Below are 26,515 nucleotides of genomic sequence, written 5' to 3'. Positions count from 1 at the left end.
ATGGCTCATTTTGCAAACTTCACAGGAACATTGTACAGGTCAGTGATTCTAAAACTGTGGGGCACAAGATGATTTTATGAATACTATTAAGAAGTTAATATTAATTTTTGGTCACTAGACTCCCCGTTCTGCAATTTTTTTTAGCAGTCTAGTAGCCGGTCGGTGAAATGTGTTGTGGCAAGTTTATTGTGGGAGAATTTTATTGTGGGAGAGTGTGTAAGGTAGGATCATAATAATATTTCTTTTAGACCTGCAACATTTACTACAAAACGTGCTCCAGGGTTGCTGGATAAATGCTTTACAGTGCACTTGTGCCCCTAGCTTTGCTCTCAACTGTGCATATATACATCAATCAGCCATAACATTAAGGCCACCTACATAATCTCATGTTCGTCCCCTCTGTGCAGCTCTGACACATTGAGGCATGGACTCCACAAGACCTCTGAAGGTGTCCTGATCTGGCACTAAGACGTTAGCAGCAGATCCTTTAAGTCCTGTAAGTTGTGAGGTGGGGCCTCCATGGAACTGACTTGTTTTTCCAGCACATCCCACACAGCATCCATAGACAAGCCTGAGATCTGGCGAATTTTTAAGGCATTGGACTTTTTTTCATGTTCTTCAAACCATTCCTGAACAATTTTTGCAGTGTGGCAGTGTGCATTATCCTGCTGAAAGAGGCCACTGCCATTGGGGAACACTGTTGCCATGAAAGGGTGTACTTGATCTGCAACAATGTTTAACTGCTTTGTACATGTAAAAGTAACATCCGCATGAATGCCAGGACCCAAGGTGTCCAAGCAGAACATTGCCCAGAGCATCATACTGCCTCTGCTGGCTTGTCTTCTTTCCATAGTGCCATCTCTTTCCCAGGTAAACGGCACGCATGGAGCCTGCCGTCCACATGATGTAACCAAAGATGTGACTCATCAGACCAGGCCACCTTCTTCCATTGTTCCATGGTCCAGTTCTGATGCTCATGTGCCCTTTGTAGGCACTGTGGGCTGTGGACAGGGGTCAGCATGGGCACTCTGACCGGTCTGCAGCTACGCAGCCTGACATAGAGCAAGCTGTGATGCACTGCATGTTCTAACACCTTTCACCTCTAAAAAAGTCTTTTTAGTGTTGCAGTGTGGATGAGTGAAAGAGACTGACGCGGACTCTAAAACTTCCCTATTTGGTCCCTACTTATCACATGGTACTACTTTGTGTTTTTGGTATTGATAAACGCTCCTGTTCACCCTGTACATGCAAGTAAACATTATTCCAACATGGCAGATACAGTATGGAGGAGCTGCCTTCAAAAATGCTGTTACTACCAGGTAAATAGCATGTTACACAGTGCCACTGCTGCATAAGAAACAATTTTACCACTGACCGTGTCAATGCACGCATGTCCACTGTAGGCTAATAGGCACGTCAAATGTGTTTTTGCTTATTTCAGTGTGGATGGAAATACTTTTATAAACAATGTGAAAATGCCTGTGTGGATTTCTAAACGAAAACAGGAATGTGGATGTAGCCTGAGTGAAAGAACCAAGAGTTAAATACTGTATACTTCTATTTGTAAATACTGTTCTCATTGATTGTGGCTGGTGCTGTGTATATACTGCAATCAAGAATCAATCAATCAATAAAACCTTTATTATAGACACAATAACAAAAAAAGCTATTATTTTAACAGCATATAAATCAGTGACCTACAAGGAGATAACTATACCAATGTCTTCACAACTGGGACTGGTATCATGTGTAACTAATTCTTATGCTGGATAAGGCCAAGATATTTAATTTTCAGACTAATTATGCTGGCAAATTAATTTATACATAACATTTTTTAAAACAGTATTGATGGTATACACTCCCACACCACACATGCCCTACGTCATCTAGTTCTCTTAAGTAATTTCCTCATGGTATAATTATATGCTACTAGAAGTCTCCACATACTTGCTTTTCTGTAATTTTGCCACAAGTGCACGGTATATGGTGATGTACAATATGCTCTGAACAGATATGTCTCCATTCCATTAGTACATGCACAAAACTTGCATAAAAGAATACTAGCATGTGCATACATCATGCACACATTAGCTATAAATATCTTCTTCATCTGTCATTTGTTCTGTCATAAAATGTCCAAAAAAAGATATTTTACCTTTTTACAGATGCTAAGATTATTATTAGAATTTAGAAATCAGGAAATGTTAGACATTCGTCCTCTTTGGTTTTGCAAATCATGAAGACACTGTTACTGGCATTTAATTTGATTTTATGTTCCACATCATACACAGAACATACAGCAGGGAGCTGCTGGAGACCAGTGCTCCTTTTGCTGAAGACCACAAGGTCATATGCATACATAATTTGACTCGCTGAAATATTGCTAATCAGTATTACAAGCTTTCTATTGTTTGGACAGATTGTCGATATAATGATTAAAAAGAACAGGTGACAAAACTCCCCCTTGTCTCTGACCCCATTACTAAGCCCTAAATGCCTCATTTTATTTTAATGACCTAATGGACATACCAGTAAGCCAGAATTCACACAATGTACTTGGGCAGCACCTTTTAAACTAAATATAAGAAACAAATTTTCTGTGATTAACATGATCAAAGGCTTTACATGCATCAATTTACTTCAAAGCAAACACACAGATTACTGCAATGTTTAGCTTTAAAACCAAACTGATTATCTGTGACATTAGTAAACTCATTTAATATAGCTATACTTATATACAGTATATATTATATACTTTGGGGGATATTTGATGGTATGCTGGTTAGAACTATGGACCTGTAATCATCTAGGCTGCCTACTTTACCAGATTTGTCGTTAATGACTGTCACTAACAGAACAGACAGCTTTGAATCTGGCAATAAACCATGAATCCAATAAAGCAAATGGCCAGGAGAGGGACTATCCTTAAATTGGCTTATTTAAGATGCTCTGCAGAGATGTTATTTAAACCACTGGCTTTGTTCTCAGTCAGTTTATTTATGGATTTATGTACCTGATGTGACATAATTACCACTGAACCCATTAGGTCATTATTCTCATTATGGTTCACCTTATACAAGTTATTATCTTTAGTATACTGCCCCTTACAGACATCATAACTCTCAGTAAGGTCCTCCTTATACTGTATAAATTACTTTGAACACAACTGAATAAGGTGCTATAATGCTGTCAGCATAAGTCTGCAGTATTACCTGTTCCAGAGATTCCATGTACATGGTAGCAATATCTTACAGTTCTCACTTCTTTCCAAAAATCAATAGCATTGTTACTTATCAGCTTGCCTTGCTCACTTTTACAGGTGAATAGCATACTTACATCCTGCGTTAGCGAGCACAGTGTTCATACTGTTCATTCAAGAAGCACTTTGCGGTACACGATTTACACATATCACGTTGATATTTTCAAAAAGCACTTTGTGGCACTTGACTTGCGCATACCTCAGCCAGTATTATTATTATTATTATTATTATTACTATATCTTGTTGGTATAATAAGGCTTTTTTTTCCTCTGAAAATATGTCTGAAAAAGTGGTGTCATCTTGTATTAGGGTGTCTAGACAAAAAAACGAATAGATGGCGCCAAATACGATATTTTGTAACAAGTGTTTTGACTGACTGTAATATAGATTCGGCGTAAGATTTCTTGTGTGAGCATGAGAAGCAAAAAGCGTGAGTGTGAGAGTTGGAAATCCTGACAATGCACGTGTTTAGTATGTATCCCTGAGTGTCCTGTAAATTGTTGGCTTCCCTGGCTGTGCTGCTGCTAGTATCAAACTGATAGTGGCTGTTAATAAAGACAGTCACATTCATTATAAAAGAGCTCTCATATCATTTATTAATATGGCTTGACTTTTCTCAGCAATAGGTGTTTTTACGCTCTTCGGCTGGGTCTGCTGTTTCGAAAACATTCTGCGTCCTCAAGGGTTGTGGATTTGTAATATTCATTATGTACCCCCCCCCCCCCCCACACACAAATGATAAATTTGTTTTTTGAAAGGTTTGCTTTTCAGTATATTTATTGTAATCTGATTTCCTGTGGTTGCTTTCTAAGTTGTGGTTGCTGGCTAACTTATTATATGTATCTTCAAATGAAATTATGTTTCTGTATGTATATATATAAACCGGAGTACCCGGAGGAAACCCCACGACAACATGGGGAGAACATGCAGACTCCGCACACATGTGACCCAGGCAGAGACTTGGCCCCATATAGCACTTTGGGATATATTTGGTATTTCAAAAACGTTTTTTCCTAATAAATGGAGGGGGTCATCTTATAATCAGTCATCTTATATTCGGGTCAGTACGGTATTTCCTGCCTGGTTGGATGTGGGCCAGGGTGGATGTCCAACCCCACCTTCCCACAGGTCACAGCGAGACATACTTGCATGATTTAGTAGCTTCACAGGCTTCAGCGTGATACCCAATGACATACTAATTCCGCCAGGCCTGATGTTACGTGTCATATTTTTATGCTTATATTAAGGCTTACTGCCTTCACACAAAGCACTCATTATATCATTACACATGCAGCAGATATCTATCTTATTCTTCCCATCCTCACAGTTAGTATCATTACACATAATGACATCTCAAGGTAGATGGATTTTACTTAGGGATGGTTGACCAATCCAGTTTTACTGTGATTACACTATATCCACTTCTGCATGGCACATGTACTGTATATGCTCAACGTTTATCAATGATAGGTCATTATAGTCCCATATAAAATGGTCATACATCTCAATGAGACATGTGCATCAGCTGTACTATAGCAATAGTCCAACTATGATGTAGTGTGCAGGCCTCACGAATAAAAGTACTTTGATTGGCAAGACTATTATCTTCCCAAAAATGAGCCATATGTTTGGCAAATAATGACTTCTGAGATATCTGCATTCACATCTCCCATCAAGGGGATATCCCATGCCCTCTAGAGTGTAGGGCAGTGGCCAGGTGACTCTTCCATTCTGGAAATTAAATTTGGTACATTTTCATGACATACACCTGCGAAATTTTATAAAATGGGCTACATATTGAATACTTCTTTATTGTTGGGTTAAGTGCAAACGAAGGTGTCCCTCAATGTTTTTGTCTTGCTGTGGACGGCCAAACAGGAAGGGGGGGTTTCCAATTAGCTTTATGGAGGGGGAAGCAGGAGATGTGCCAAGGTGAACCTGCTATAGAGGAAGATTGTGGTTTGTTGGACAAAAAGCTTTATTGGAGGAGTTGGGAGATTATTGCTGCAAATTTTTTAGTGGGGTATTGAATGGAATATGTTGCCAATAGGTATGGTATTATGTCTTCAGTGAAATATGAAGTGGAATTGTTAATTGATTTTAATCTTGTTATAATTGTCATGGGGGAGGGGCTATAATTATATAACCGGGGGGTAAAATTCCTCTGGGAAGAGCAGATAGGGCCACGATACAGGCAGCTTCTGATAGAGCCTAATACTTCTGGGCATAGCTTGGGTATTTTTTTCTTTTGATAGTGCATTGAGTTCTTTAAAAGTTTTGTTATCCTGTTTTTATTTCTTTTGCAGTTTGCATTATTTTTTTCCTTCAATTACTACAGAATTGCCACCATTAACTGCATTGCTGGATGTTTTTACTTTTTGGTGAAGGAAAATGAAATGAAAAATAACAACCGGATCACCAGATTTTGTCTGTTGGTGTTTCATTGGGCACATCGCATCTCCAATAACTTTAGAAGAAGTATTATTTGGAAAATTTTAAATAACAAATTCTAATATTCATCCTCATTATGATGGCATTCATAGGGTGTATAAGTATTTGGGATAGCAAATTCCTTGAAATCACGAGTCGGCAGTATTACAATACACCAGTAAGCACCAAGCCTAACCAGATCTATTAATGAATTAAGCTTCTTCTTCCATAGGATAGCCGCACCCCCAGATATCCTACCTCTGACTATTCCTATGCCTGGCCAGCTGCAGACACCCCAGCCCCATGAAAGTTATCATTGAGAGAGTTACGTCTTCCCTAATCTTGCTTCTCCATAAATGTCCCTTGCATACACATTATGTTACTGTTCTCCAGCAGGGTGTCAACAACTAGATGACAAGCTTCATCCTCTACGCTCAGTCTCAGACTATTTGTAGGACAAAAATCGAAAAACCATTTACTAAGACTAATTATGGCCCATAGCACCAGCATGCACACTCATTCTCCTGGCAGCAGATTCAGTGTTTGACTGTTGGCCGGAGCACTGGACTATACATTTCACCAAGCTTATCACATTCGGCAGATACTTTAAAGGAGCCATATCTACTGTATTCAGTGTCAATCTTTTGACAGATAACCTCCCAGCTAAGTCTTTCTTTTCAATGCTCATGGTAGAATTTACTTACAGAAAATCAGATTGCAAAGGAGGTGAGTCCAAGCAACTAGAAGAGGTTGGACCAAAACATCTGACTGGTTGGTCCCGCCTCCTCTAGTTGCTTGGGCCCACCTACTGTATAATCTGATTGGATATCTGTTTGATATCTGTTTTTCCTTCTGCCCTCAGATTATTTTTATGTGAGTAAAACCCCCATGAGCAGGGACGGATTATGGGTTGTGTGGGCCCCTGGGCAAAACGTTCGCGAGGGCCCCCCCCCCCCCCACCACCACCACCACCACCACCACAATTCAAGGGCCCTTGGCAGCCAAACGCCCTCCCTATAGGGTCAGGGGCCCGTGTAGGCAGAGGATCAAAGAATGTAGGCCCTCTAAAACAGACAAACGAAAATTCATTGTTGATAAGCATTGCAAATTGTTTTGGGCTAGGGGCCCCATGGGCCCCCTGCACCCCAAGGGCCCCTGGGCAGCGGCCCTGCTGGCCCGGTCCGTAATCCATCCCTGCCCATGAGTAACATCAGTGCCATAGCCCCCTTACCACTCAGAGTGGGAGGCCCCTACTGTAGCCCTCACTTTAGCGCCCAAACCTGTGGCTCCTACTGATGTAACCCACAACACTGTGCCATCCAAACCATCCAATGTGATGTCACAGAAATCTTTGCTTACTTTAACCTGTAGCTGTACCATGCACTTTATAGAGCAGACTTCACTGCACAGTGCTCCTTTCTCCTATGTAGGCTAAGTAGGGAATGTTAGTAAATGTTACTGGCAGTAGATCAGGCAGTGACAGACAAACCTGGGAGTATCCTCCTTCATACTCATTCATTACTCTATGGCAGGGGTGGTCAATCTTATACACAAAGGGCTAGTGTGTATGTGGCTTTTTAAGATAATCATTAGGTCAGCTGTTCAAACCCAGGTATGAGGATTCTTCAGCCAATCAGTCCTCTAATTAGTAATCTAATGAGGGAGTTTCAGCGGATACCCACATACACAGCGGCCCTTTCTGGATAAGATTGGCCACCCCTGCTCTAAGGAAAGACTTGGTGTTGACGTCTTTTTGTGGCCCTTTATAGGAAACATTCAATGGTGTGCTGAGGCAAAGTTCAAGCAACAGTTTCTTTGAGGACTGTATCCACTTGAAATGTAAAGTGTTTGTTGACAACAAGATGATGTTTTAATTTTTACAGGGAGGAAATTAAGTAGCTCATCCTCCACTCTACCATCAACAGTCTTGTGTATCTCAGGTTTTATTAGAGGTAAAAACAGGAGCAGCTGAACACTGACACAACAAAAAGGGAGTGAACATAAAATAAGGTCGACTTTTTCATTTAGATGTCAAGAGGTTGTGGAACAGAAATCCATAATTGTAGATGTCATGAAGAGATGGGTTGTTCTTTTCCAAGTCACTAAAGTAAATAAATGTTTGTATTAAAAAATATCATTTTTATGTATGGTCACAAAGCTGTTTGGAACGTGGTTGGGTGTTATGTGTGGGCTGTTATGTCTGTCTTGGTTTACTCTGCATGTGCCCTATTTTATTTTGGTTCTGCTTATTCGTAGTCTTCCCTAGTATTAGCCCTCCGTGTTTCCAATATTTCTTAGTTCCTGTGTTTGTTAGCTGCAATTCATTCCACCTGTTGCTTGTCCTGCTCCTTTGTTCACTGGTTGATTTTTGTAATGGTCCACACCTGCCCTGTGTTAGCCTTCGTTATTTGAGTGCATATTAGTGCCTGCCTTTGTCCTGTTCCTCAGTCATTGTTCAGGTTACTGTGTCTTTGTTGCCCTGCAGTTTTTCTGTTCCCTAGCTGTATTGATTTGTAGTTTCTTGTAGTTATTGTTTTTGACTCCTCGTGATACTTTTATTTTGTGCCTTTCATGGTGTGTTCAGTTTCCTTAATAACCCCCTTTGTCTTGGAGTCTCTCAGTAGATTATCACTTGATTTCTGCTAATGCTATGTCCTGCCTTGGTTCTATGCAGGCCAGTCGGGTTCTTCCACACGAAACTCACCCATCCATGTCTTTATGGACCTTGCTTTGTGCACTGGGGCACAGTCAAGCTGGAGCAGAAAAGGGCCTTCACCAAACTGTCCCCACAGATTTGGAAGCATGCAATTGTCCAAAATGTCTTAGTATGCTGAAGCATTAAGAATTCCCTTCACTGGAACTAAGGGGCCCAGCCAAACCTCTGAATAACAACCCTGTATCGTATCATATTAGCCCCCCTCCACCAAACTTCACAGTTGGCACAATGCAGTCAAAGAAGGTAAAGTTCTCTTGTGTCCACCTAACTCAAACTGCCATTCATCACTCTGAAGAACACGTTTCCATTGCTCCAGAGCCCAATGGCAGCATGCTTTACACCACTCCATCTGATGCTTGCCAGTGCACTTGATGATGTGAAGCTTACATACAGCTGCTCGGCAATGGAAGTCCATTCCATGAAGTTCCTTCGCTCCATATTTTTAAACAAATTGTCATTTTTTTAAATCCTGGATTAATCGTGATTCTGCTGGCAGAAGGCTACGCTGAGCAGCAGGTTACTTCCAGGTTCAAAATTCCTAAGACCGCTGTACATGCGAATAGGATGAAACTAGAGGCACTGAGAATGACCAGAAACCAACCAGGTAAAGGGGGGAAGCAACATACTAGTGCCAGAGAACCATGTGTGTTTGTGTGTGTATATTGTGGCATCTGGCGGACTGAGGCATTGCAGGAGCAGAGAGACACACACTCCCTTGCAGTGGAGAACATGCTCTTTATTGGTAGTCCTGAAAAGGATGACATCAGGCACCCAACAAGTACCGAACCAATTACACACAGGAAACACAAGGCTGTCAGATGCTGAACTGTAAGATGCATACATGGTGGGAGATTTACGTAAGCTAAATACACATGGGGATCGGACAGGGTACACACAAGACGATAAGGAAATATTAACATTAACAACAACACAACAAGGGCTAATTACAACTGCATTTGCTGTGGTCTCTTAATGTTTTCCATGGGTGTATTTAGGGCTTCTTTACTTTGCCGCAACTGAATGTGTTCACACACGAATTGATTCTGATTAATACTAAACGAATTAGCCAAGGTCTGCTTGGTACCTCCTATGCTCCATAAAATGAAGAAGCCCACTGGCTGTTTTTAAATATTTTCTTAGATATTCCTTCATAGGCAGTTGATGCCATCCCTTAATAAGGCCACTGTTACTGGCACAGCCTGTGCAGTATGACCCAGTGGCACCTTGTGGAGAGAGTTGGCAAGTTTTTCTATAATCTGTGAGCAGCAATTCAACTGTTATGAATTCTTACCTGTGGTGTTTCCAACCTGAACTCGTGGAGTGCTGTTTTTTTGACCATCTGGCAGTTAGATCAGTGACATCAGAGTCAAGTTCTCGCCTCCATCTTTCCACACAGAATCGGTGATTCCGCCTGACTCAAAGGCCAAGAAACTAGGCAGAATAGGCAGAAATGTTAAGGAAATATGTTGGCAAGTCTTTCACTACTCATTGTCAAGCAGAGATCAATATACCCTGGTTCAATGGAAAAGAGAAATTAGCCAAATGGAACCTGGATGCTCTAGAAACCAATGACAATGTTTTTCCCCTTTGTACTGTCAATCAGTGTCACTTTTAAAGTTAAATTTTAATTAAATCGCCTCTGTACAATGGAAAACATTACTCTATAAAAGATGACCCAATGAGCTCTCTACTTGAGAAATGATTTCAGACAGATGAGAAAGTATTCATCAGTTTCCGTTGTCATACTTTGCAGAACATTTCTTCAGTAGATATTCAGAGACTTAAAGGGAAAATGCAGAAAGAACTGTCATTTATAACTGATTATGAGTCTTGGGAAGATGTTTGGAAGCATGATCAAATAATATCTGTTTGCAGTTGCACTAAGGAAACTCAGTGAAAGATTATACATGTATTACATAATTCTCCTAACTGTTGACAGACTTTCAATTCAATTCTGTGACCTCTGTGTATGAAGTGTAAAGTTGAGGTGGGTATCCTGTCGCATTGTCTATGATACAAAGACACTGGTCCAATATAGTTCGTGAGATGGATAAGATTCTTGATTTAAACCTTGAAATGGACCCAGTGTCTTTGTATCTGACAATGCATATTGTTAGCAAGTAAAAGGAAACTGTATAATATATTCTGTTTTGCTGCACGAAAAAATATACTCAAACATTGGATTAATGAAAACGCCCATCCTTAAATGGATGGCGAAGGATCATAATAGAATGGGTTCTACTGGAATATCTCATAAATTTACTGCTTTTTTCTTCTATTTTTTTTTTATAGATTACGGCAACCCTATTTGAATTACAGTTCCCATAACGTTAGTGAAAGTGGAACGAGCTATCGCGTGAAAACCTTCCGCATATCCAGAAAATCAGTCCGTACGTAATTATAAATATTTAGCATAGCGCAATGAGTCATACTTTAAAAACAATTTTTTTCGGTTTGGCAGCTTATAAAAATTTTAAATATGAAACAGATCAAAATAAATCCAACAAAACGGAATACGTATGAACCTTTACTAACTTCCGCCTACGTTCATTTTTGAAAAGGGTGGAAATGCGGGCAAGTTCTAAAAAAGCGCTAAGCAAGAACCAGCCCAGCACCGGTTCCGTGTTGGTGGCGATGAGAGATCCATCCATCCATCCATCCATTTTATATAATGAGAGAGCACAAGATTAACTTTACATTTTACCATGACAACATATGGCTTTAGTAGGAAAAACATGTTGATGTTTCTTAATGAAAGTTTATATTGGTTTTATATTATTTTTATTAACACATATGGCATGTATAACATTCAGCTAGTTTAATTATACATGAGAAAATGAATGTTCTTAGGACACAAAGGGAATGCATCATCTGCAAAACCGATGTTTCCTTTTCAAAATACTCTCCACGATTCCACTCTCCATGATTCAATTGAGAGTTATGCCTAACATCAAATGCTGACAAAACATTCACAAAACATTCATTTAATAAGCATTTTACTATCAATATAGAACTTAGAATAGAATGTTTGACAAAACATTAATTTAATATGCATTTTACATGAATAACGGACATACTGTACAGTATATGACTAATGACACATACATTTAATATGTATCCTACATAAATGTAGGACATATGTTTGACAGTACAGTAATTTCATGCACATTTTACATCAATAAAGGACATATATGTCTAATGACACATTGACATGAATTGTATACTGATTTTGAGTATCATGTAAAGAGCTTAGTGATAGTCACGTACTGATCCCATGTTCGTTTATGATTAATCAATCATAACGGTTCATATATTTCATGCAGTTACTAAGTTTGTGTGGTTTGAACTTCAGTAGTGAAGTTTTAAAGTTACTTTGTGCCACCTTCAAGAAAAGTGTTGCCAATGGTGTTTCACTACTAGTTTCAGAAGTTACTGATGTCTTGGTTTTGAGATACGAGAATGTTTAGGCTACACTACTACAGTATGTAATTGGTTTGTATTTTTTCCCCGTAATTCGTTTCATTTTCCCTTTTTATGAATTCATTTTTCTCTTCCAAGAAAATGAAATATCTAGCAAAGTGTGTGATAATATGTTTAATGCACGTTTAATCAACATTGTTTTTATAAGTGGTATAGTAGGACTCACAATTCAGGTTGGAAAGACAGGGAACAAGATTATGACATTCATTTTCTGTCTGACACACTAGGTAATATTGTCACAGCTCCATCCCACTCCGGAATGCTGATCTGTGAAGTGTAATTGATCTGAACCAATCCAGCATGGAAGTGATTGCAGGAGCTCCAGACACTGAAAATAATGGTCTAATCAAACTGTCAATGCTGCATTAGCAAGTGAGATGAAGATGAGATTTCTTTGCATTGATAAGGTTCAATACTACATAGTGAACAAGAAACACATTACATTCAGTGTACCTGTGACAAACTGCTTAACAGGAAAATCATAATTTTATTATCATAAATTGAATAAGACTAATACCTACCAACAGACAGCCATCTCATAGACGAGTTCTTTTCTTCTTATGAAACCTGAGTTAATACTTCTGTTTCAGAGGCTATCACACTGATGTGTAACAGGATGCTTTGAGGTACCAATTTCATCCTACTGAAAAACCCATTACCATTTAAGCAGTATGTGACTGTCAATTTCTGTCATGGTTTGCTGTTACAGACAGCCTCAAAGAGACCCAGAATCCTGCTGTCACAAGGGAAGTAGTGCATACCCATAATTATCTAATTACGCCAGTGTCCACACTACTTCCCCAAAATCTACAGCTCTCTTGTTAGGTTCACAAGTAGCTGAAGCTGTGATGAGTTCCATTTTGGTTTTAGAAATATGAAATGGGCAGTTTTGTCCTCAGAATAGGGTCCAGGCTTCAGGTGGTGAGGTCTGTTAATGTTGGAGAACTCAGGAACTGTATATTGCTAGATACACTGACAGCATTAAATACGAGTATGCAGTGAAGCTTGAACATTTACATTAGGCCCGCAGTGTAAATCGCTGAATTGACTCAATGTCACAAGAGATCCATTTATAGTCACTGATTCAGGCTTCCATGTCTTAAGCTATTTGGATAGATAGTTTTCAAAATACATAAATGGGATAGACATGATGTGTCTAAATTTGAAATTGTTTCAAATAAATAAAAATCATAATTAAATTAAAATAAAAAAACGTTTCACAAATATAAAGTCACTTTGACAATGTGCATAATGACAAACATTTTGTTGTTTAAGCTGACTTGTTTTTGGTTTTTAAGGCTGTTGTTTGTGCCCTAATATATTGCTGAAAAACATCATTTGTGACTGAGGACCTCTAAATTCTTCTGTAGTTTGAAACTGGAAACAGGCTCCATTAAAACTTTAGAATTAATTATGATTCAACCATTTCCAAAGTCATGGATGGATTCCCAGGATATGAAGGCTGCTAAAGATTCCTTCTAGTCAGAGCATCAGCCTCAATTTAGTGAGCAGGGTGCTGGATATATAATCCAGATAGAAACTGACAGGCCAAATTGCAGCAATAATAGCACGGTACAGCGTTAGCTTAGACAACAAGTGTATTGTTTGGTTATGGAAATCAGTAACAGATACATGCCTGATTTCAGTACCTCACAGTTAAGCTGGACATGCAGCTGAATTGTTACACCATACACATTGCGGATGGTCCTATCAGAACAGACCTAAGATGTGACTGTGTAACTTAACCTTCAAACGAAATATACCCTTAATTTCATGAATTATATTCTCTTTGCTATTATTCTGATGTATCTGCAATATTTGAAGGATTTTCTGTCTTGTCGCCACATTGTTGGTCATTCGAAGCAATGCTACTTCATTAGTATGTCGACCCTGTCACTGAGTAGAAGAGACAGCTCTGTATCGTCAAAAAGTGCAGGGAAAACCATCTGTCTGGTTCACATCTAGGTCATATTTAACAGTTAAGGTCCAGGTTTCTGTCACCTGTACTGTACCAGTTACATAAAATGCTTGCTGGATCCAGCTAAACAGCAGTGTGGAGGCAGGTTTGAGATAACAAAATGTGTGAGCCTTTGAAAACCAGTAACAGCACACAAGATTTTTGGCATGCATAAGAAAGCTGGCAAAGCCTCCAATGTGATCAGTTCAGACAGTGGAGTGTAGACTTAAGCAATGATTACAGCAACACCTGCCTCATGGAAATTTAAACCTGAATCCCCGCTTCTTCCATATTATTATATAATGTGATACCAAGTATCCAGTTCATATGGACCTGCTCAAAGAACATACAAAAATAACATATTCTACTGACAATTTGTTTTAAACAAATAAAAGCTGTTTCCTAGCAACCACATAACTTTACTCTGTTTCCCAGCCCATGAAGACATAGGCTACATTATTATTTCATTGCTTGGCCAGCATATTCTATCCAAAGTAACTAACAGTTTTGCCAAATTCCATACCAGGGTATTTAATTAGTATGTTGTGCTTAAGTAGGGGAGACTGGGGTTGGTTGGCACAGTGATTAATTGCCAAGCCAGTACAGAGAACCGTCACAGAAATCTGACTTTAGATGTCTTCATGTGACTCACATGGCCAAGGTTTTATTGTTTTATTGCTGTTCTTATTAGTTTAATAGACAATGTTTAAACAGATTATATCTTTTGAGTGCTTTACAGATTCAGAAGCTTTATTTTACTGCAATTGGATGTTTGGTTTTAGAGTACTTTGGATTAAAGCAAAATTTTTGTATGTTACTGGATTGCTAAAAAATTCCTAGAATATTAATGTTGTGCAAACCAAGCCCACAATGTGTGCCAAACAACTCCGTCTTGGGGTTGCACAATATGGTTTTATAATTGAACAAACTACACACGGTAATTGTTTTCCATAATCAAATGTCAGATTTTTAGCTTAGACCTTAAGGATTAATTTGCATGTAGTTAGGTTATTATAATGTATTATGTGTATCATGATGTCCCAGGTGCATACAAACTGTATGAACCAGCTCTGGTTTCCCATACCTTTCTCTGTAGTACAGCAACAGGGAAAGCATGCTTGAATTATTACTGTCTTCTTACAAATCTCTCTCTTGAAAAACTAGAAAAAATGTTGCTACTGTTTTGTCTGTATAAAACTAACTTGAAATAACAAAAAAACAATCTCCAATTTCTCTCCATGATACAAAATACCTGTGTTGTATAGGTGCCTTGTATTATTATTGCAGTTAGTAATTGTTACATGGACATTAAAGGTGTTCCTTTGTCTTGCGCCCTCCCCTCCATAGTGTAGGCTTCAGGCCCTGTGGGGCAGTGTACAAGATAAATGGGGGAAGGTGGATGGCTGGATGTAAGTCTTGTATTGATTTTGGGGGTATTTCACCTATTCAAATTTACCTTTCCAGATTTTTTTTTAAACTGGAAGCGAGTACTTTCGTCTGTCACAAAATCTGGATGGATTGCTGAACAGATCCTTTGCAAACTGTAACATCTGCACTGTTACCTCAGTGATAATGGGATTGTAAAATGTCCATGTGACCTTGTGGTTGTCACTCCTGTTAAGGTTCTGCATAGACTGCACAGCCAGGGACTTGGGGACCACCAGACCAAAATCCTAGCATGGTGGTTGGGACGGTTTGGTTTAAGGCATTCTTTGTCTGTACTTTTGTCAGTAGTCGAGGTAAATAAAATGAGCTTTATTAAGTACCAGGCGAGTTCCTTCGCTGTCAGAAATGCAGTTTGGAATCGACTATGGCTTTACTTGACAGTACTACTAAATAATTTTACTTTAAGGAACTAAAAATACTTTCTTAATAAACAAATATAGAAACAAATATAGAAACCATTCATTAAAAGAATCATACAATGAAAAATGCGTGTTTCATGCAGAAGCCAGTAGTATCACATGGAGTATCAAAATAAAACAAAAGCACAAAAATATTTTTCTTTCAAAATATTGCCTTTGAGGTGATCATATTTTTACAAGTTGATTAGATAATACCATTATATAAATAACCTTTTTTGTGGTTTTAACCTGTAATAAGCTGGGTATATTATGGGTGAAATTTAGATTAATTACCATTGTAAGTACCATTGTCAGGTGTACTACAGATGGTCCTCCTGAGATTTGAACCTGTAACCTCTATCACTGCTGCACTATAAAACGCAGCATTTTCTCATGTACTGTACAAGGCATATTTTTTGTCTGCTCCTGGTTCCTCCTTCAGGAAAAGAAAATGTTTGTCCAGGGTGCTAATTTTCCTAAAACGTTGGATTCCAGGCCCTTATTTTGCTTTCAGAACTGATTTCCTGTATGTTTCACTGCTCCCCTCCCTCCCTCACTCCCTCCCTCTATCTCCCTTCACTCTCCCTCCTTCTCTCCCTCGCTCCACCGAAATCCCAATGGACCGCCGAACGCTGCAGCATCATTGCCTGCCTCACCGTCTCCTTATACTGCAAACGTGAATGAACGGCTCTTATGGGGATCACTACGAACCGGGCGCCCGCTTTTCCCCTTCAAGCCTTTGACGCACACGGAGAAGACGGACAACCAGCCTTTTTTGTCAAATAATACTGCCGAAGAAGCATCCGCGGATCACGACTCATAATGGCACTGCTTAATGCCATTTAATATATTTTTTACGTAATTCGACGGGCTTTGCCGGTTTTCAGAAAATCTGATTTTACGGACGCGCCGCCAGTAGGGACAGGATATCACGGCTGCTTCAGTTCCACAAACCCACACACATCTGACGGATAACAGGTAGGAATGTATTGATTATAAAATGCCAGTTTTATGGAAGTTTCACATCTATATTATGAAACGCATTTAAGACTGGCAGTCTATGCTTAAGGAAACCGTAAATTCCCTTTTTCTACGTGACCGTTTTGTTTTAAAAACATTATTAATCTCTGTTTGCCGTATTGGATTCCAAAGGCATTAGAAGATCATTGATTCCATGTTTTGGATAATTAAAATCACGCTGACAAACGCAATTTATGTCGCGTTTGCCAAGGATTCCCCATACTTTTATTTTGCATTGCTACAGTTATGTATTGTGATGTGGTCGTTTCAAAAAATGGTGTGAAAACTGGTGTCGGGTGAAAGCTTTGCCTCTAAATCAAAGACAGTTTAATTACCATAACTGCTTTAAATGTTGTATGTTTTCTGGCCTTGGATGATGACCATGGAATGGTAAGGAAAGTAATGGATAACTACAGTCCAGTTTCGATTTCCAAAGCTCGGGTTTTAGTTTGACGCAAGGATGTACTGTGGCATTTGCCTTCCTGCACGTCTGTTTACACCATCACACAAGACATATAAGCAATCTACAACAGGCGAGATCAAGTCCCCTTAAAAAGCCAAATAAAAGGTGAAAAACGATCGAAAACGTCACTCAGTAATGTAGTCTTGCATGACAGCATTAATGCAAAAAGGCTGCTGTTAGATATATGAAAATGACGGCAACTACAGCAATACATAGACTAATTTCTTCGTTCATTTATTGACTTGGCACTCTTCAAAGGTCGTTTTCTTCATTCTGTATCACATAATTTGTTCTGCCAAGGGATGAGCAATAACTGGTGAAGGATAAGGAACTGTAGGTCACTGTAAAAGACAAGAAGGCACTGTAGAGACATATGTCATCTACCTGTACCAAACATAATTATCAAGTGGAAATTATGATGTGCAATATTTAAAGGAAAGGTGCTGCATGTAACTGACGAAAAATTTCCTTCCACTCGTCATATTGTTTTTCTGTGTACTTCTCTCCCTTGTTTGTCAAGACGTATACAAGACTGTTTTGTTTACTGCTTTTTATTTTGCGCAGCAAAGGTATCATAACCATTGGAGATTTGCACAAACGAGTAACTGAGCAATGTACCAGTGTACTCTGTAATTATGTGAATGCACAGATGGACTGCTGATATCTAATGGATGTAAAATGTTTGCTTGGGTGATTTCACCCACACTGTTCTGTGTATGATCATTAAGTATGTGAGGACATGTGGTTTTGTTGTTGTTGTTGTTTTCTAAACACAGCATTTGGTAATTTTAAGAAGCACTGCAAAATTTGATTGGTCTTAAGGTTTTTCCCAGTTGCTGCCTTCCTGCTAAAAGTATACTTTGTTAATTTACTCATGCACTGTAACGTGTATCAAATGCTCTATAAGTAATGTAATATGTAATGTTGCCCCTAAATTTAATATTCTATCGGTCTGTCCTATTCTGACCTCCCACTGCATTACAGGTGACCAGTGATACCTACTGTTGCATAGGAGTAAATTCTTCTACAATAACTGACTTTGCCGAGTACCTCGATCCTGTTATGGATATGAATGGAATTGCTAAGTGTGGTGTGGGACTTTGCCTCTCTGGTGGAGATGGACAGGGATTGTATTCCTGATAGAAAACAGAGTGACAGTATGAGAATTTATAATGCAGAGTTAAGACTTACATGGCCATCGTAGGCTAGGAATTGAACAATTAAAACTCCAATTCAGCAGTTGGGGATGTTTAATAATTCATGCTGGGCCCACAACAAGTCTTTTGAGAGACAAAGTGAAGAGCATTGTTGTGACAGCTCAGAGCTCTCTTGCAGGCCAGCTGAGAGCGAGAAAGAGACCCAAACTATGTTGTAACAAAAGGCTGCTAATCAAAGGAACATCAGTCGCATTTTGCAGTGTTATTTCATACATGTTTAGCTGAGAGCATTTCACCAAAACATGGCATTGCAAGGTTAGATGCTATCATGTCTTCTGGCAGTCATGTGGATCCTCTGTGCCTCTGCTAAAGCACAGTGCTTGTTTTCCAAATCAGTAACACCCTTTTGCCCTTTTACTAGCCTCAGCTTTTGCCTGATGCCACGAGTAAAAACATTACATGTTTTGAAGCAGCGCAGCTCCCTGTGATGTCTGCCAGTTTGACAGTCGCCTGTGAAGGATGGCATGACGTCACACCCCATGTCACTTAAACGTACACAAACTAACGTGGGTTAATAATAATAATTAATAATGATAAATTAGTAATGATAATAGCAGATTGCACTGGATTTGAATTTTTAAATGACGGGATGCTTCCTGACATGTTATGGATGGCACGGTGGCACGTTAGGAGGGGTTGCATCCCCAGTAGCATTTTTCAGCACCCCGTGGAGGAATGAGCCAGTGGCTAAATGAGCTCCAGGATAGCACCCCCTGAAGCAGAAGGGCAGAATAGTTCATAATATCGATTAACATCTTCTTCACTACTGCATCCATTGGGTCCATAGTCAGTCCTGTGATGGAGAAAAATCACCAGGTCTCCTCTCTTTTTATGGGATTTCAGCAGAATTACATTTTCCCTTCACACGTTTTCATAACACACAAGACATAACATATGCATATGCGCTGCTCTTCTCTGAGTGCATTTATTGGCTGGCTGCGTAATTAGTATTCCTGACAGCGAGCGCACACAGTACCATCCACGTGCTCCAGTGAGTGCAGTGACTGTAAGCCTATATCACTCTGAGCTTCAGTACATTTGCCAGGTGAACTTAACAAGTGTGCTATTAGATGAGTTTAATTTCCCGCTATTGAGCTGATTTAAAGACAATGCTATATCCAGTGTTATCAATTCACATTTATTTTGATTTACATTAAATTAGCAGGTGCATTTATGTAAAGCGGCATGCTTTCTTTTCTTTGGAGAAAGCAGGGTTGTCCAGTCCCTGAGCCAATCGGGGGATTAAGGGTCTTGCTTGGGGACCCAACAGTGCAATCATTCTGCCAACCCAGGGATTTGAACTGACGACCTGCCAATCAGAGGCACCCACTGACCCATTTGTTTACTTCATTTCATTGAAATGTTTGTTGTCTTTATTGTTTGGTGTGTGTGTAGTATTGCTGCTGTATAATACTGTGTAACAGCATTATAATGAAACTGTAATATGTGAATAATATCCATTTATATTTCACTCTGTTTCACTTTACTTAACATGCATGAGGGATCAGTAGCCTATGGATAGCATAAAACCGTACATTTTACACTCGATTATTAACACTTTAAAATGTAATTTTCTGCTGCGACAATATTGGAGCATTATTTTAAAGTGGGACTTCTAAAATGGGGATTTTAGTGGAATTCTTCAAATGAAAACCTTTACAGATAGCAGGCAGTTCTTAGGAATGGAGCCCAAAACACTCTGTTTGGTGTGTTTTGATCGGTTTTATTTTTTCCTGCTCAGTAGGATTTGTGTAAGTGTGAGAAAAGCATTGGAACCAGAAAGGAGGGGCAGCATCCATTCCACCAACACTGTCTGGCTCAGTTTTTATAATGATGTAAGATGAGTAATCGACCAATGGAGGGATCTGTAGAATTAGTAAAATATTAGAATTCCCAGGTCCTGACCAATTTAGCCAGTAAAGCAGGAAGCCTAAGGTGTGTAACTCCCCTGCTCCCTTTCAGTTAAAGTCAAAACTTTTGCCTCATTTATGGAAGTAAATTAATGACAAAAGTCACTGATGCCAAAAAACACGTCGAATTTAACTAATCGAATAAAAAAGCATTGCATTTAGTAATGCGTGAATAAAATCGTATTGCCTTTAATTATGTTTGAATATTTGGAGGCTGTAATATTTCATTATTATTATTAAAATATTTCAGGTGTAATTTCATTGGCTCAAAAGAAGCCAACACTTTTCTTGAAGCTTTCATCTATGATGCACTATAGATACCTTTATAATGCATTATGATGGTTGTTATAAGCATTGAGGATGCTTTGGACTGCATTATGAAGGTATCTATAGTGCATTATAGATGAGAGCTTCATAAAGCATTCATAATGCACAATAAACATAGCTGTAGTGTATGTTTATTTTCATTATTATTTATAGCAATGCTTATAATGTTTTATGAATGCATAATGTGGTTTGAATGTTTTCATACAGTTTATTATAATAGACATGGCATTCATAGAAAGTGTTGCCAACAAAACTATAGGAATCACTGTTATTGCTTAATGTTGTTCATGTTGTGTTACAGATACAGTAACTGCTTGGCAGCTTTTCAAAACAATCAGGATTTATGGTATATATTTAACTTTCAATAATATAATGGCCAGTTAATGTTATGAAGTTGTTTTTAAGTTATTGTCATCGTCTCAGGTCTCAGAAATTGATATTTTTTTTCAGTGTAGCTCAATCTTACCTATTATGGAATCCCAGAAAGAGAGAACATTAAATAATAATTTAGGAAGCATCAGCATCTTTTTCCCTGGTATGATGTGCTTAAACAGGGGCTAATTTGTTATTCATGACCATTTCTTGTCTCAGAAACTCATGCTTTTTCCTCACTGTGTCACTGTGTTTGGCTAACTGCAGATGCTCACTTTCCTTGATCAAACTATGAATCCTCACTAAGTGTGTGTGTGTGTGGGGGGGGGGGGGGGGTTGATCATGTGTCCAGAAGCTATGAGATAATTGCATCCCACATTAATTCAGGACAGGGCACAGCATTTCATTTTTCAGTAAGGGGCAATCAGGCAATAATCCGAACGGGTACAAAACTCTAATCCTCACATTTCCCGAAAGACTTAATTGCATGACTACATTGACATTTCCTTTTGTACAATAAAAAACTGAACAAAATGACCATACTTATTTACAATATATACAGGGATTAGCTATAATCAACAAAAACAGTATTTTATGAATAAAAGGATTTTGAACTCTTGGCTCTTTCATTTAGAGTAAACTAATTCTTTGCCTACAAAACAACAAGGAATAATGGCAAACAATTGAGCTTATCTTGCCTGATGACCGAAGTCATTTTGTCAATGGTTACACATGGTTAATCACACACACACACACACGCACACACACACACACGCATGCACACACATATTTTCTCTGCTGAAATAATTTATCTCGTGCAATAATTCATGTGCAATATTCCTCCTGTACTTTTATACTGTGTATTATAATTGCTAAAGTATGTGCTATTTATTTAACTATTTCTGTTTTTTTTTCTTGAATTTTCTTTAGCTTGTACAGTTTTATTGAGGCTTCTACAGGATGATCTCCTAAATTCATCATCTCATTGTACAGTACTGTGCAAAAGTCTTAGGCAGGCAAAGAAAATGATGTTTAGATTATTCTTGTGTTGGTGTAAAACTATGATATTATGCCTGTCAAAGTCTGTCAGCTTAGCCATTTCAGAACCTCTGCTAAAATCATCCTAGTATTTGCAGCGACCGTCCAGTGCAGCCATGTATTTTTTGACTTGGCCACTAGCACACCTCATACAGCTAGTCAATCTGTCACTGACTTTTTAAACCAATATATTTAATTATTTAATTGAGCTGTTGGTGAAGTTTAACAAAATCATGGAACGGCTGAGGTGCCCCTGAGGAGAAGTTTGGGAACGGAAGCAGTGTTCATCTAGGCATCCAACTAGATATCAGTAACTTTTTAGAAAACAGAAGAAATTATTACTAGTTTTTATCGTGTTACTCTTCTACCAGGTAACCAACTTTAAACGTTTCTTTGGTTGCTTAAGACTTTTGCACAGTACTGTACTTGTACAGTAACAACAAAGATATCTTATATCTTGTAGCACAAATTGCTGAAAAATGTAATGCTGTCTATTATAGAAAGGTGCCAGAACCCACAGTGCATTGCTGCTTGCTGCATAGGTGGGTGAGTGCCCATGCTGACTGCTGTCCGCTGCTGTAAGCGCCTATAGTGGGTATGTGAGTGTCAGAGCTGGACCATGAAACAATGGCAGAAAGTGGCTTGTTCTGATGAATCATGTCTTCTGATACACGAAACTGGCCACTCGCATGATGTATCGTTTTTCCTTGGGAAGAGTTCAAGGTGTTGATTTGGCCTCTAAATTCTCCAGATTTCAATCCAATGAAGTATCTGTGGGATGTGCTGGACAAACAAGTCCGATCCATGGAAGCCCCACCTCACAACTTGCAGGACTTAAACGATTTCCTACTACTGTCTTGATTCCAGATACCACGGTACACCCTCTTGTGGAGTACATTCCTTGACAGATCAGGACTGTTTTCATGGCACAAAAGGGGGACTTTTGGACATTTGGACCCCACAATGTAGTAAAATCTTACTTTTTAGCTTGGGGGATATTTATCAGGTCACCACAATATAAACTTTAATTTTATAAAAATCTGTGAAAGCGATTAAAATACTAAAATGGCCAAAGATCTTATGTTTTGTTTAGTTACTTATGGTTAATATACTGTGAGTGTGTGTGTGGTCACATTATATATATTTAATAGTGTGGGGACCAAATATACCCACAGTGTAATATAAGCCTGTTATTTTGCCCTTGTGGGGACACTTTTTTCTGGGCCCAATAAGGGGAAACTCAATCTTATAATAATCAGTGAATACAATCAAAAAACGAAACATGCCAAAGTCTTGTATTTTGTTTGGTTACTTATGGTTAAGTAACGGCCAGGTACTGTAAGGGTTAAAGTAGTTCGTAAAACCTGAAGTAGCTCAAGGTTAAATAGCATTTTTGGATATAATCACATTCTGGAACTACATCTGGTTTTTGCAAACTTTAAATACTGTATGCACTGTACAAAAATGACACTTTTTTATTTTGTTTTTGTTATTGATTAGTAATTAGAGCAAAACCAATGGGGGAAATGGCATTGTCAGTTTGGATGAGGGGCATGTTCCCAGTCAGCAGATGTATTGAAACTGGGATGTAATTGTCAGGACTCAACCAGGGGAACTGTGTGTCTTCTCCTCAGCTGTACTATATTGAAGGTCAGGACTGCTTTTGCAAGGGTGGGAACCATTACACTCTTCCATTCACACACCCACACAAACAAACACTTAGAGGTATTAAACTGGCATCAGAAGGCACACAACAAGGTGCCGATTGTGTTCATTAATGGGACTAACCCATGCTCGCTTGCATGTATATAACTTTATTCTGAAGCGCCTGCTTGAGCCCTCTCTGAGGGTACAGTTGATTCTCCTGCAGCAAAGGAGAGTCAAAATTTCGGCTCTTCAAGTTTTATAATTGCATCTGAGCGGTTTTTATGTTGCGCCATCTGTGCCACTCTCATATTTTTTGTTTTGTGCTTTAGTGTCTTAAGTTTTTCACATTCATTTGGGAGTGTTTTTTCTGTATTGTACCGTTGGTTTGCACCATACAAAGCTGCAAGGAAATTATCACTGTCACAAAAAAGTAACAAAAACTATTACCTAATTCGGCAATGATGATATGATTAATATGCTCCTGCATGGTATTCTACTTACTCATTCGTACACCAGCCTTAAATAACCTGCCATGAAATCAGTCTCAGTCATGCCAGTACGGTCTATGAAAACAAGTCAAGCTTGGATACAAAGTATCTATACAGTAGAGATCCCTGGAAAGGGCATGTTGGCTGTATAGCAAAGTTAAGTTAAGTGTGTGGACAAAAACATCCAGGCTAAGAGATCTACACTGCTTCTGGGTACTGGATGTTCTAGATATAAGCATGGAGGTCAAAGTTCATTTGATATATTTCAATCGGTATCTTAGTGAACACCTTCAAGGTTTGGATAAGGAGTTAGCATACTGTGTGGCAATTACTGTATGGCTTTTTAACACAAGATGGGAACCGTAAGGAAATGGGTATCATGCTCAGAATGTGCTTCCCTATAATCACCTTTCCCTAGTCAGTGTTAACTAAATTTCCTGCATTAACTGGAATGTTTGTGATTAATAATTACTCAAGTAAATAGATAATCAAGTGATATAATAGATATGCAAAGAGGGAAAACAATGCAGGTCAATTTTATTTACAGTAGGCAAATGGTGCATTAAGTAATATTGCACTAATTTGAATGGGCTGCCTTCTGCCTTCAGGGCCAAGGACATAAGCTATGGTGCCATCCTTTGTTTTCTGGCTGCCTCCGTGTGCAGTGCGTGTCAGCGCTACCCTTTCTGCACAAGACTTACCAGGACAGGGTTCTGTGAAGTTCAGAGCCAGCTGGCAAGACTTCTGATTGGCTTGCCAGAAACTTCATGTAAAGGGTTCTTTAATGTGCATCCCTAGAGTAACTGGGGACACTTTGCTCTCATAACCTGAGGCGTGATGATGTTTCCTGGATCTGGTCATCCAGCAGATGTCCACCCCCCCCCCACACACACACATCTGGCATCATCCTCATTTCAGTCAATTTCATTTACTTTCATTTCATTCATTTTGACAGGCACTTCTTAGCAGGCAAATACTCTCTTGCATTGAATCCAAAGTCATAAATAACGAATTTTAAACATTGTTCAACATCATACTGTACAGTACTGTGCAGACATCAGAGCAAAGCTTCATATCTGGGTAATAAATATGTTTTTTGCTCAGGAAAAAAAATAATTTAACAGCAGAATATATGCAAATGAAATGTATCACAAGAAAAATGCAACAGAATTTCTTCTCCAAAAAATTTACTGACGTCTTGTTGGATGGCTAGTAGAACACTCCTCAGGGAAACCCCAGCCATTCCATGGGATTGTTGACTAGTCCGCTTTATTTATTAACTTAATTAGTTAAATAACTTGCTGAGGTAATGATTACCTGATCACTGTATGCTGTTGGTTGAGTCAACAAATACTTGTATACATTGGATGTTTACTGTAAATACTGAGGTGACTTTAGCACATTGACAGACATAACAGCGTAGTTTTACACCAACATCGAGATGCTGTAGGTCGGTTGGAAAATGGTACTGCATACTGTACACACCTGTTACCATGATATGTGTGATTTTTTTTTTTTTGCTTATTTTGGTTATTTATATGTCTTCCAGGCATTTATCGATAGATAGTGTTTGGTTATAAACACTGTTTACTCCAGTCATCACAATGTTTGCACATAGGTAGTATTCTGTAGCTAGCAAGTAGAACATTAATTGTGTTACAGATTCTGAACAGTAAACCCCCAGAAATTTTTCATAGTGGTGGCCAGATGAGGCCATTGAAAATTTTCAGGTGACGCACCAAATCCAAAAGCCATAGCTGAATTTCAGGAATTCTATTATGCTGTTGTAATATATAGACTAGTTAAAAACTAGGATGTCTTCCAACTTCAGGGGGATCTCACTCCTCAGCCTCCCTGGGAAGGTCTATGCTGGGGGATTGTTGAGGAGGGTCTTCCACGGATCCAGGAGGAACAATGAGGATTCTGTACTGGTCGTGGGACACTGGACCAGTTCTTCACCCTCACAATGATACTGAAGTTCATGGGAGTTTGCCCAACCAGTCTACAGTACATGTGCTTTGTGGACTTGAAAAAGGCATGTGATCGTGTCCCTTGGGAGTCCTGCGGGGGGGGTGCTTCAGGAGTGTGGGGTACGGGGTCCGCTGTTGCGGACCACCAAAAGTCCCTGTAAAAACATAGCAGGAGCCGCTGCTCCTCCGCCTCAAAGGGAGTCAGTTGAGGGGGTTCAGGCATCGGTGTAGCATGCCTCCTGGACACCTCCCTTGGGAGGTGTTTCGGACATGTCCAACCTGGGGGAGACCCCAGGTTATGAGAGCCGTAAGACGTGAAGCCTTATACAGAAAGGTAATGAATGCTTCTATCTTTGAGTGGACTAGTACTTTTGTG

General features: G+C 39.1%; 1 protein-coding gene across 1 annotated transcript in view; it reads left to right on the top strand.

Moving 5' to 3' along the window:
- Window positions 1-16,315: 16,315 nt before the first annotated feature.
- Window positions 16,316-26,515, top strand: part of LOC125745309 (disks large-associated protein 4-like) — a 190,005-nt gene continuing 179,805 nt past the window's right edge. The window contains exon 1 of the mRNA XM_049018015.1: window positions 16,316-16,665. The gene's annotated coding sequence lies outside the window, so the exon portion shown is untranslated. The remainder of the gene's footprint in view (window positions 16,666-26,515) is intronic.

This window comes from Brienomyrus brachyistius, chromosome 6 (assembly GCF_023856365.1).
Source record: "Brienomyrus brachyistius isolate T26 chromosome 6, BBRACH_0.4, whole genome shotgun sequence".
In the NCBI taxonomy this organism is placed as follows: Eukaryota; Metazoa; Chordata; class Actinopteri; order Osteoglossiformes; family Mormyridae; genus Brienomyrus; species Brienomyrus brachyistius.
The sequence above is the reverse complement of the archived record's forward strand: the minus strand, read 5'-3'. Positions and strand labels throughout refer to the sequence as shown.